We start from the raw sequence: 13,277 nt of genomic DNA, 5'->3' as shown, positions 1-13,277 counted from the left end.
GTTTGCAATGGTTGTGCAAGCAAAAGACTTTGTGTAATTCCAATGCAGTATATGTCTTGGCTAATAAATTTCAAATTTTTTAACACTATGACTTTGAACATCAACAAGGAATCCACTCTATGAGTAAGTTTATGTATGATTTGCAGCTGACTCTTCATTTAAAATTACCTAAGCAGAGACAAATATCAGGAATATTCCAAATAGAGAGATCAATGTCTTCAAAATGGCTTTTGCAGGCAGCATTATCATCAATAGCTCTACAGTTTTATGGTATTTTCTAGTAAGACCCCTTGATTATTCATAAAATAATTTCAATGTCTATATACATATGTGTACTTATATATTAATTAATAATGTTAATAGTGGGAAAAATTAATATTTTTGGGAGTTTGTTACAGTAATACCACTATAATTTGTAACAAAGAAGTGTCTGTAGGCATGTCCCCATATTTTACTAGTTCATCACAGAACTGGCACAAAACTGTTGCTATTGCAAAGATTCAGAGAAATTTAATTTAGTCTTTAAATTCACTATGTAGCAGTCAAAGAAAAAACAGAAGCAATTCCAGACTAAGAAACCAATACCCACTAATTCAGGAATTTTCACCTGAAAATTTTATATCACATGAACAAAATGTGAGCTCTTACAGAAGGCAAGGAAACTGGTCATGATAAGTAATAGGGCACAGAGATATGTGGGAGGTAAGTGGTGGGATGCTGCAGGAAAAGGGAGTTTGTGTCCAGTTTTATGTAACATAATTTTAGGTTACCCCCTTCAAGATCATCAAACAGTGTGTTAATGAAATTAACAGATGATACAGAAGAATACTGAAAATGCCATTGAAAAAAGAGAAGCAGGAAATAACAAAGTCACTCTGACAAATGCAAGATAGTACATCTGGAAAATTATTATTCAAAATGCAGATTGTTTTTTCTTCTCTGGTGGGATGACTCTCAGCTACACCAGAGATAGCGGATGGCAGTTTGTGTGTCCAAGTTTCCTGTGACAAGACAAAAAAATGCATGTGGAGCTTTTGCCAAAAGGATTGCTCCTGACAGAGCAGCTAGAGTGACATCCAGGCTGGGAACATAGCACCTTCTGTCTCACAGCCACTGAGGAGTACAAAGGTGGTTGGGATGGCTTTCCTCTGAAAATCAGCCTGGTAAATACAGTACAGAGGCATCTCTTTCTGTGAGCACCGGGTGCTGATGTCATATGTACGGCAAGTTAAAAGTGCTTCTTTGTGTTTGCAGGCTTGCAAATTCAGCTGTCTGAGAGGCAAACTCTTGTCTCCCATCAGCTTTAATGAACTGCTTTCTTTCTCCTGCCCATAATTACAATTATTTGCATCTTCAAACTCCTAAAGATTCCAAGGGAAATTGCAGGAAGAGACTCTTTCTAGTTTGGAAATTTTCACATTTCAGAAGGCAATTCTGCTGATCTTTTCCCAGTCATGCTGTTACCCAAATGCATGTGCTTCAGGTTCTCTGTTTTATAGTTTCTTGTGATTGTTGGATTGGAGGACACATTTTTCCCTTAAAGATCAATCTTAAAACATTTGGGGATTTGATCTCTTCCCCCTGCCGTCTCTCTTATCCTCCTTACCCATGTAAAGCATGTATAGAGATTTGAAGAAAATATGATAATGAAAAAGAAAAGCTGGACTTACCAGCTGTTACGGTTTAAGCCCAGCCAGCAGCCAAGCCCCACGCAGCCACTCACTCACCCCCTCCTCAGTGGGATGAGGGAGAGAATAGGAGGTAAAATAAAGAGAACTTATGGGTTGAGATAAAGAGACTTTAATAGAGAAAGCAAAAGCTGCACACACAACAAAGCAAAATAAGGAATTAACTCACCACTTCCCATGTGCAGGCAGGTATTCTCAGTCATCCCCAGGACTGCAGGGCCCCATCATTTGTAATGGTTACTTAGGAAGACAAGTGTCATCATGCCAAGCATCCCCCCCTATCCTTTCCCCCCCATTTTATATCCTGAGAATGATGTCAAAGGGTCTGGAATATCCCTTTGATCAGTTTGGGTCACCTGTCCTGGCTGTTTCTCCTCCCAGTTTTCCAACCACTCCCAACTTCTCTGCAAATGTGGCAGTCTGACACACAGAAAAGGCTCTGAGTAATGTCTGCTCAACAATTAAAAAAACTTTTATTTTATTATCAACACTGTGTGCAGAACAAATCCAAAACACAACCTCGTACTAGTCACTGTCAAGAAAATTGACTCCAGCCAAAAAAACCAGTGCACCAGCCCATTATAAATTGTCCATATGTAGTAAGGTGGAAAATAGTTCCTGCATTTTTAATTTACAAAGCAGCCCGTGCTTGATTTCCAGATCTGTGATCCTTGTAAATTTTGATGTTTGCACAACATGAGTGCAGCAGGCTCCTGATTCACAGGAGGTTCTTCCTCTTCCTCCTGCAGAGACTGCCATGAGTCAGAAAATCCTTGAACATTAAGGATTGTCCAGAAAATTACTCTGAAAGGAATGTTCTGTGTTACACTGACAAAAAAAAAAAAAAAAAAAAAAAAAAAAAAAAAAAAAAAAAAAAAAATTATATGACTAAACCAAATGGTACAAACTCTAATCCTCTTGCATGTCACCTGCTAAAGTTCTGAGATCAAGTTGTCTTTAATGTGACAAATGTGTGTGTATATATATTGTTTCTTTTATTTATGGGGACAAGCAGTTGTCTAGGTGGATATTCACCTTAATTAAGGCAGTGTCTCTTATGAAATGTAGAGGGTCAGAGGAACTGAAGCTGGGCATGTAATCAATGAGAGGTACAGCTTGTGAAGGAGCAAGTGTAAGATTCTGTACTAAGTCTCAGTCTGAAAGACATGAACTCAGGCCAGTTGGAATATGCTTAGGCAAAATGCTGATATTAACCATTTGCAGAATGGAACAGTGTACTGGAATAGCCAACAAAACAAAACAAAACAAAACAAAACAAAACAACAGCCAACAAACAAACAAAAAGCCAACAAATGAACAAAAAAAATCCTGAAAGAGGACTTATATGGTGCTGAAAATTTTCTTCTGGATGAGATTTTCCCTAGTGCTGAAGCATCCAGTTTTAGTCACCCTCTGCTGTGAAGTTCGGGCTTATGGGATACTATTGCACTGACACTGTCTTGGGAAACCTTTCCAGGAGTGATGGGACTGACAGATGGGCACTCCAGGTGAGCTGTAGGATGAAAGTGGGGGATGAACATGATGCACACCCATGCATCACACCCATGAGCATTAGAAAATTGAGTCAACTTTCAAAGGCTCCACTAAATAATCAGAAACATTGGAAAATCATCCTGTAATAAGAAAGATGACAGAAGAAGCTTTCAATAAAGATAAGTATCACATTTCCAAATGCAATGGTAGATTTTGCTGCTCACAAGGTGATAATTTTTTTTTTTGTTTTTTCAGGCTCTGTAAAATGCCAATTTGTATGATTCCTTTGTTAATTTCTACTAGCTCATGTTTGCACAAAAAAAAAAAAAAAACAAAACTAGTTCTAGAAATTATATAGGTACCACAGTGGTATATATTTTTATGTGCCTTTTAACCACTTGTTTTACTGTTAGAATAGTGTTCTGCTCTGGCATACAACAGAGTTTAAACAGGTCTGTAAGAGAAGTTGTTTAAATGCTTTGAGCGAGGAGGGAAGTAATATAGTTGAATTCTTGCTTTGCTACAAGAACTCTTTCAAGTTCAGACTTTTGGTCTGTTAGGTTCTTCTCAAACTTACGATCAGAGATGGTATAATTTGCTTTAAGAATTTAAATGGGAAAAACAACTATTGAAGCAGGATTGAAGAATAGAAATAAAAGGTGGGGAGAGCTAATCAAAGTCAAGTTAGCGGCAGATCAAGGAATATAGTTCTACTACTTCATTGTCCCTCTGGTGCTCTTTAATAGCATATCTCTGCTGCAGGAAAGTCTGTAAGCCAGCTTTCTGAAACAGGGAATTCCTCTTAGCTCATGTTTTGTGCTTGTCTGCCTCTACTCTGCTCCTTGACTCACTCCTGGTGTGCTGCTCCATGTGCTCAGCCAAGGAATGTTGACTTCCTTTGGGAAGCAAGGGTGCTGCACTGAGTCTCTATGGCCCAGTTTTGGCACTGATGATGTTTATTACTGAATCACACTACACTGCTTGGGAGCCAGGGGTTTTTTAAAATCAAAAATGCTTGGAACCTCAAATATAGGGCCCTTTGCCTGCCAAAATGAATGCAGGGGCTGCACTCCAACAGTCCTGGGCAGAATCAAACCTTGCTGTTTCACTTATGCTGTTTATAAATGCCTAAACAAACAAACAAAGAGGACATCAGTGAGACAGCTAGACTCTTCCTTGTCCCAAGGCAAGATCAGCATTCCCATTTGCTTCACTCAGCACTTCTGCACAGTAGGGATTTGGTTTAATCTAATGATTAAATGCATTCTTTTTTTTTTTTTTTTACCATGGATTTTTACAGTCAATATTTACCACATGGATAATTTTTATTGTTAAAGACCATAATATCATTAGACATAAAGTCAATGCTGAGGGTGGTGGGGGGGTGGGAAGGAGCTGTGCTCAGCTATTGCCCTCTGCAGCTTAACATTCAGCTTCCAACATTAACATGATTTGTTGGACTCCACAATCAAAAATATTGTGCCAGTAGCACAGAGTGAAATGGAATTCAGGAGCCAGCACCTCTGCAAATGGAAATGAGCACTAAGGAGCTGTTGTGACTTGAGCCAGCAGAGGATGTTGCCAGCAAGTTTTAGCCTGCTTGTTTTTCCAGAAATTGCCACAAAGACACTAGTTTTAACTGGACAGAAAGCCAGCCCAGAGTTCTGTCTGCAGATCATAGTGCTGCAAAGTGGAAGAAGTGAATCTACACCAGCACAATACAAGCATATATCTGAGGTGAGCTAGTTGATTACACAAGGGACAGGAACCAACTGCCAGCAATCCTGCCTGGAGAACAGCTCCAGGCAGCAGTGATGTGTGCAGAGAAGGAAAGTCAAATCTCTGGTATCAGCATGGTGGGGATTAGCAGAACTGTGGTCTAGGGATTGTAACCTGTGAGTCAGCATCTCCTTCTGCATGCTCCATAAGAGAGTGTTTTGTTATAAGCACTGCTGAGAGTCTTCTATCTTTTCTTTTTGAAGCGATACGCAGAATAAATAAATAGACTCCACAACCTGGGGTAGTTATGAAGTGGGTATGTGTGTCAGCACCCGGCACAAGTGAGATAGCTCTCCAAAACTTGTGCCCCGAGCCTCAGTCTGACCCACACCTTTATTCCCAAAGATGTTCCATATGCAATACATTGCACAACTCATCATGCATATTCAACCCCTGGCTCTGCCCATCCTCTCCTCTCATGCTAAATAAGTCCACGCCCTTCTGGGCACGCGTGGTTTGCTGTGGTGGTCGCACGGGGGCCTCTCGGTGGTCTTGAGGCTGAAGATTGTGGTCTTCCTCATTACTGAACTTTTGAATTTTTCCTCTTTGTGCATGCACTTTCGGTCCTTTGTTGCTTATCTGAGTACGTCTGTCAGTCTTGATAGGCTTGGAGACAGAGGAGCTTCTTTATCTGGGTTCTTTGCCTCTTCTGGTATTGTTCTTTATGCAGGAAGCTTCAGAAATTTGCATTTTCTTATGCCCTTTGTACCAGGCAGAGGTTTCTAAAGTAAAAGGTTAAAATTCAATACATAACTCTACAAGCTAAAATACAAATGCTTAATTCATTTTGTTAACTTAAGTAAACTCCAAAAATCTGTTTCATTTTATGTAAGTGCAAAGTAATCTATCAACTCTTTCTAATAAGTTCCTACAGGCAGAGGAACTTCTGAGCAATCAGGAATTACAGGTTTTGAGATTTAATATTTTAAGTCATTTAGATGATGAACATTACAGAAACAGGGAGGATTTTGGAGTTACAATTCTCATTGCTTGAGCATTGTTGTGTGAAAATATTGGACAAAAGGCTGAAGAAAGGTAAATTGGATGAAATAAAACCGTTGGGTTTGTATGTGGTGGGATCAGTGGAGCCTGCACCTGCAGCACACATAATACCCAACACACCTGGAAGGCACATGCAGCACCTGGGTGCACGTTATGCCTGGGATGCTTGCAATGAGAGCTTGTTTTCTTGTTCTTCTGAAGTGAAGCCTCCATCCTTGGGATTTCCAGCTCTGCTGCTAGCATGTCTAAGTTATCACATTTAACTTGTATCTGGAATTTGGACCAATAAATAGTATCAAATATGCACATTTACTGTGAAACGATTGCAGGGAATAGCACTTCAATATGCTCCTGTTGTAGTCTGTAGCAAAAACAAGTGCTTGGTCCAAAATATTTCTGGTTTAAGAAGTATTTTCATATATGTTTTGTAAAATTACAAGAAACAGCTACTTTTAGCAAACCAAGTGCTTTCAGTTAAGTATGTGTGTGTCTGGAGCTTGAATTAAGGCTTGTATCAACTTACTGTTTTCTAGAGCTGTTCTTGTTGACAGTCATTATAAAGTCCCAAGGTCCTGGCCCTATAGTAGTGCCATGAGTACATACAACCACAATGATCAGCTAACGAGGTGTCAAGGTGATCAGAAGCAGCAGAAGATTGAACTTGTTTTGAAGAGGGGGTTTGTTTAAGGGAAAATAGCACCTAGAGATTTGCGCAAGGAAATTAAAATAGCACCTAGAGATTTTAAAGCGGGAAAATAAAATAACATTGGAAAAAGCATCTGGATATTAGACAGTTATTCAGAGCTCATAATACACTGTGGTACTGTATGCAGCTCTCTCAGTAGCTAAAATTAGGTGATTATGTAAGGAGACCACAGCATCTGAATAGCTACTGTATTGGGTTAATGATGTCACTCATCTTTATTGGGTCACTATGCTATGGCTTGGCCAAGAGGCACCATGAATTCAGCAGCCATGAGATCATAGCCAGTGATTAAACTTAAGTGAAGTAAACACAACAGAGGTTTTATGAGGGGAAGCAAAGCAATTCTCAACCAGACCTCTCCTATCGAGAGTCCCAGGTGACATTGCTGTTATTCCCTGTAAATCTTCAGGAAAGACCATTTTTAGCTTTTAAACCGATGATAATAGAAATGCTATAATGAATCTATCAGTTTATGATCAATTTGGAGAGATCATATGTGCTATTGGTCTTAGCATTTTAACTGCTGGCTATGAAATTAGTTATTTTTGCATTGAGGTCCCATCACTGAGACAATGAATGCTGTACTGCATACATTGTTGACATGTGAAAATAAATGCAGGTATGCCAAAAGTAAAGTAAGAATTAAAGTTTATCTATGCACAGTAATGTGCCTTAGCTTTCTCACCAGATACAATCCAAATTGATTTTCCTGTCATATTCTTCTTACAAGTGATTTATTTGCTCACCTATGTTAGGTACTGTAGCTTTTTCACTTTTAGTGGTGGCATATATGCCACACATTTCTCCACGTAGTTACAGAACCTTTTTCTGAATAGTTGCCAATTTTCTGTCATCAAAGATTGAGGAGGATATAAAGGTGTAGATGAAGAAACAGGTTGGTTTCCTCAAATTTTGTGTGATTGTATGGCCCTGTGTTGTTTCTCACTGTGATGGCTCTGATGTCTTCATCTGGAACATGCCTATTAAGATGAGTTTTGGAACTGTCCCCATGAGTTTTGCTATGGGTTTTTGCTTCCAGTGGTCTTGAGTGCTGGTATCACAAGATCTGGCATGTAAAGTCTCTGCAAGGAAGAAACCTGGCAGGAAATGAAGGCTTGTTTATTTCTCAGAAGGTGCCCAGGCCTGCAGAGTCACAGGGTTTTAAAGTGCCAGAAGCAGTTATTTTGGGGATAGCTTGGTGATGAGCAAGGTCAGGGCATTGATGGTGGCTACAGTTTGCAGCCCTGGCAGTACAACTGTGACTGGCCATGCTGTACCTGGCAAGAGCTCTGCTTTCCCAGACCAGAAAGCAAAGGCTGCATTTGGAAACTTGTTCTTTTCCTATATATCTACTCTACTCTTTGAAGTAACTGTTTCCACGTGTTTCCTGTCAGGGCCCTCCAGGCCTCCAAACTCTTTTTTCACTCTGTTTTTTTAACCCAGAAAGCTGCCTGCTTTGGGAAAGTTTGCCTGGGATTGCACTGTACCCATTTGTTTGCAACGAATGAGAAGCATTTTTCATCTTTGCTGAATTATTGTTGCCAGATACCGTGTGTACACATGATACTGGCCATCTTGCAGTGAGAGCTGGCAAATCTGCAAAGCTGATGTGAACTGCTCCAGTAACTGAAATGTCTCCTTTCAGCCAGACCCCTGCCGAGCTTGGGAAATACACATGCTTTGCTCTCTGTGAGATCTCAAAAAGAAGGCTTTTATAAGCTGGATGGAAATAGTGGTACTGCAGCCCAGCCTCTCAACTCCAAGCACCTTTCTGCTTTCTCCCTGCATTCTCATTCATCCTGCTTGCTGAGCACTTTTGGCAACACAGGCAGCCTACAGCAAGAGCCTGTGGAGAACACTTAGAAAACACATGAGTCACGAGAGTAAAATTGTGTGACTTAATGCAGTCTTAGGACTACCTTATCCAGGGATTTTTTTCCCTCTAAAGCTGATGATGTGAGGATTGTTGCTATCTTCCATTGCCTTAATTGGGAGGGCTTTGTAGAGGTGAATTATCAGAAAGAAGTAGGTTTTTTTGCTTTTAGTTTCAAATGTCCCATAAAGTGTGTGTTTGCCCTGATTAGCATCCCATTGGCTGGCTCGTGGGACTTGTCAGGATGGACACAACATACTTGCAGACCAGTGTTGGAAATGAAGTGCCAGGAGTTGGTAGCTAAGGATTTCTTTCAAAACCTGGTGGGATATTTTGTCCATGCAATGCCAGAGCACTTTGTTTTATGCCTCATCAGGCATGATGAGCTGTGTGGGTTCCACAGAAGAGGTGAGCTGAGCTCCCTTTGTGGCTTGCCATAGGAAGCGTTGGCTGAACGGATGAGTTATCACAAAAGGTTTCCGTTCTGCTGAGCTGACTTCTTCTGGTGGAGAAACTGCTGAGTTTGAAAAAGCTTAGGAAAAACAGTCAATCTTTACTGTTCTTCTTTAAATATTTTTATGTGGAAATGCATAAAAGCCCAAGAAGCAGAGTATTTGCTTTTTTCCTCTTAATAAACAGTTATCCACGTGAAACCCTGTAAGTATAAATGATGTTGGCAACCACCAAAGCAGCATCACTCTCCTTGATCCTTATGTGCTATTCCTTAGATATGACTCAGAGGACTTGCTTTAATTTTGTCTGCCCTGAAGTGGTCAGTCAGTTGGATTACATGATCCTTTTATGTCCTTTCCAACAGAAAACACTCTTCTATTCCATTCTAGTCTTTATATGGACAGTCCCATAGCATCAGTAAATTTTGTGCAAAGTGGAGGCCACTACACATTTACACAGCACCAGCTGGCAGTATCATGGCACTTTTAATTAACTTCTTTGTCCTAAATACAATAATACTGTTGTGGCCTTGACTCTGGACACTCATGTTTTTCATTTATCCTTCAGAAGATGATGAAACAATTTTAGGCTGTGCAATATTTCACCTGCTGCTAAAAGGTGAATGCTATGTAGGAGAATGTCACGCCATGTTACCGATGTCATGTATGAAAAATCTGTGAGATGTTTTTACATTAAATATGGTCAATATCACATATACTCTAAAAGAACAGACAAAAATGTAAAGGTATTTAAAACAATCTTCCCAGAGTAACTATCCTAAAGAGACTACATGAAACAAAGATGCTTCACTGGTTCCTATTAGAACATAATACATTCTCACTCACAGTCAAATACAAACACAGTCTACTACTGAGATTTACCTGCATTGTTCTGTACTAGTCACCTGTTACTGACACGAAGAAATCAGCCTAAGGTGTTACCAAACCTTTCTTAATATATTAGCAGAAAAAAATCCAAGAGAACTGTTGATTTTGGAGAACATTTTTAAGTATTCCAAATTTTGTTTTGCCAGTTGTCAGAATCAGAAAGGGAGGTTTCTGTACTTCTTGCAAAAAGGTCTCATTATCGCTGACTTGCTCTGGCTTTTAAAATGAGATTCATATTTGTAGCTGAAATGAAACCAGATATCCTTGACAGGAAAACATGTGCTGTAAGCAGAATTTGATGTCCTAGATAAACACAAAAAATCTGCTGCAGGGTTTTCTTCAGTTCCTCCTAAACAGCCCCTTGGACTAGCTTAATTTCTTCCTTTTGGTAGGCACCCTGTCCATTTGTGAGCCATAGAAACTTTCCTTTTTGGATACATTTTTGCACTTACCCTCTTGTCTCCTGGCATAGCAGAAACCCTCTTCCACTGACCATCTCAGTGTGGGGGTGGGTGGCATGTGCCACATATTGGCTTCTCCCTGAACCCCTTGTGTGCAGCAGCAGCTGGACACTACACACAATACTTTCACCTCAGTGTAAAAAAAAAAACTTATTTTGGCTGGCACATGATACCTTGTATAGACCAACACAATTGGAGTTAGTCAGGTTCAGACGTGATAGTTGGCAAAAAGTTCTGTGTTCAATAAAGGGGATTCCCAAATGGATGTAACGTGCTGCCTGTGGAGTCATGTTTCTAATGCGTTCCTCAGCTAGGACCTGAAAGGAATTTTTTGAAACAGAATGGAAAACAGAAAGGAAAATATTGATGTGCCTCTGTGAAAATCCAGGGTTTGCTCCCGCACAACATCCTGAAGGCAGCATCTTATTCCCTGTGGTCCAGATGGAAGAGAGAAAAGGCACGGGGTGGTGAGAGATATATGTGAGTTCCTCAGGTTGGACAGATCCACGTGGACTACAAAGGTGGAGGTCTGGCAACTCATTGGGACACCAAAATGGGTAGGTAACTGATGAAATGGAGTTTCAGTGGCAGCAGAGAAGCTCTTGTTTGCATTGCACAGAATTAAGTTGCCCCAGAGTACAGGGGAACTCTAATTCACATTGGGCATGTTCTCAGCAAGACAGACCTGCCAAGGATTTTTGGACACCAATAAAACATACAGCTCAGAATGTTCTGAACTGTGAACTGTTGGGTCTGTGATGGGATTCTTAGGGAAAATACCATTCCCAGTTTGCTTTTTTATTCTGTTCCTTTCTTTCCCAGCTGAGGGTCACTGTAAGAAATGGGGTGCTGAGAGATCTTCATCCCACCCTGCCTGTACAGTCAGTTTCACCCTCAGAGAACCTGCCTAGTCTTGTGCAAAAAAAGGGAAAGGAGTGTCTGTATCTTTCAAAATGCAACAATTCAAAATTGATCTCTAAGCTGTGAGTTTTTAAAAGAAAATATTTCATCTTCAGATAGAAACTTCTGTTAGAAATAATTCTGAATGTTAACAAGAAGTGCCTGTTGACCCTGTTTGGATCAGAGGGAAATGATATTAACCTGAAATAAGAATTATGGGACATGTTTACAGCATGTGTGAAGCCAGAGATTAATGTGTGAGTCATGAGGCTGTCCAGGAAGATAAAACTGTGGGTGAGTGCTAGTGGGGAAAAAACACGAGGAGTTAGCAACATGATCAGAGCAGAGTGAAATGCATTAAAGCTCTGGAAATCTTAAAACACATGAAGATGATCGGGTGGCTGGAGCACCTCTCCTTTGCGGACAGGCTAAGACCATTGGGGTTGTTCAGCCTGGAGAAGAGGAGGCTTGAGGGAAATCTTATAGCAACTAAAGGCTTACAGGAAAGCTGAAGAGGGACTTTTTATGATTGCATGTAGTGATCGGAAAAGGTGGAATGACTTCACACTGAAATATGGTAGACTTAGGTTGGATATTAGGAAGAAATTCTTTGCTGTGGGGGTGAGGCACTGGAACAGACCTCCCAGAGAAGCTGGGGATGTCCCATCCCTGTGACTGTTCAAGGATAGATTGGATGGAGCTCTGAGCGACATGGTCTAGTGGGAGGTGTCTTTGCCTGTGGCAGAAGGGTTGAAATGAGGTCACTTTCAAGGTCACTTCCAACCCAAACCATTCTATGATTCTGTGAAACAGAAATAAAAGGAATGGGGGGATTGTACAAGGATACAGTTTTTCTATTTGTATGTGAATATTACTAAGAAAGTAACCAGCTTTGATATATTTATTCAGACTCCTATGCAGCTGGAGTAACTCCACAACAGTCAATGGAGTAGTTCTGGTGAGGATGTTCGTGACTTTAGTCCTGCCAGGACCACCTGGGGATAATGTATGCAAGTCTGGACCAGGGACTAATATTTGTGCCTTTCCTGAGGTGACAGGGAAGGAAGCTTTCCTCATCAAGTCTGCCAGAAGACAGAAAAACAAAGGTTTGGAGCAGAGGGAGGAAACCTGCACATGTGGTGGAGCTCAGATTGCTGTCAAAAGGCTGGAGAAGTGGCAGACAAAACATCAGCTCTTTGGATAATTACAGCAGCCCTTTGCAGCCTTCAAAAGCCCATTGTTTTTTTTCTTCACTTCACTTGTGAGTGAACATTTTGGGGAAATGTGAATAAAATGCTGTCGTTTCAGCAGCGAAAAAACCAATGGCAAGTGAAGACATCTCAGTGTTGACCTTGAGTACTGGAGCTGGGTGCCTGACAAAGGAAACTTCCCTGCATCAGGCTGACCTGAGCACCATGTTTCCCTCACTGGCTTCTGCTGCAACTTGTCTGAAAGCCAGTGGGATTTATGCTGCTGGAATATATGGTTTATTTAGCTATTCTTACTTACCCATGAATATACTACTGTATAATTTATTGGAATGTAAGTAGTTCAATCCTGTGATGTTTGTGATAGAAAATCTTCTCTTTGAGCCTGTGGGAAATTTTGTTAGGGTGAGGAGTGGAGGCCTGGCTTCTGCTTTGCCTTTTTTCTTTTCCATTGCAACACAATTAACCTTTTCATTAGAAGAGCTCTGTTCCAAATAAGCAAACTTCTCAATGTGTATTACTGAGCCATTTCAAGTTGTCTCTTGCTTTAAAACAAAACATCTTTGTCCCAGCCGTGCATGACATTTGAAGACCTATTTATACAATGTGTCAGCTCCATTTGTTTTCTTCATCCTGATATTTTCCTCTGTATTTTTAGTTAGCCATCCAGATTGCAATGAACAAGGTTGCTTCTGGTTTCTTCATGTGCATCTCCAGACTGAGGCACTGGCTGCCTTTGTCCTTTCTCTACTTTTGTGGGTAGAGGTGGAACAACCGAAAATCAGACACAATTCTGCCTACTTCATCCTCTTTGCACTGAGACCAG

At 40.6% G+C, this 13,277-nt stretch overlaps 1 long non-coding RNA gene across 1 annotated transcript; it reads left to right on the top strand.

The window, feature by feature from the left end:
- The first annotated feature begins 6,979 nt into the window (after positions 1–6,979).
- Positions 6,980–12,403, top strand: LOC128782517 (uncharacterized). The gene is made up of 4 exons (XR_008428822.1): positions 6,980–7,045; positions 10,732–10,900; positions 12,153–12,201; positions 12,302–12,403. It is a non-coding gene; the product is annotated as an uncharacterized LOC128782517 (long non-coding RNA).
- The last annotated feature ends 874 nt before the right edge of the window (positions 12,404–13,277 follow it).

The sequence above is a fragment of the Vidua chalybeata genome, chromosome Z (genome assembly GCF_026979565.1).
Source record: "Vidua chalybeata isolate OUT-0048 chromosome Z, bVidCha1 merged haplotype, whole genome shotgun sequence".
Classification (NCBI taxonomy): domain Eukaryota; kingdom Metazoa; phylum Chordata; class Aves; order Passeriformes; family Viduidae; genus Vidua; species Vidua chalybeata.
Note: the sequence above shows the minus strand (reverse complement) of the source record. Positions and strands in the feature narration are given on the sequence as shown.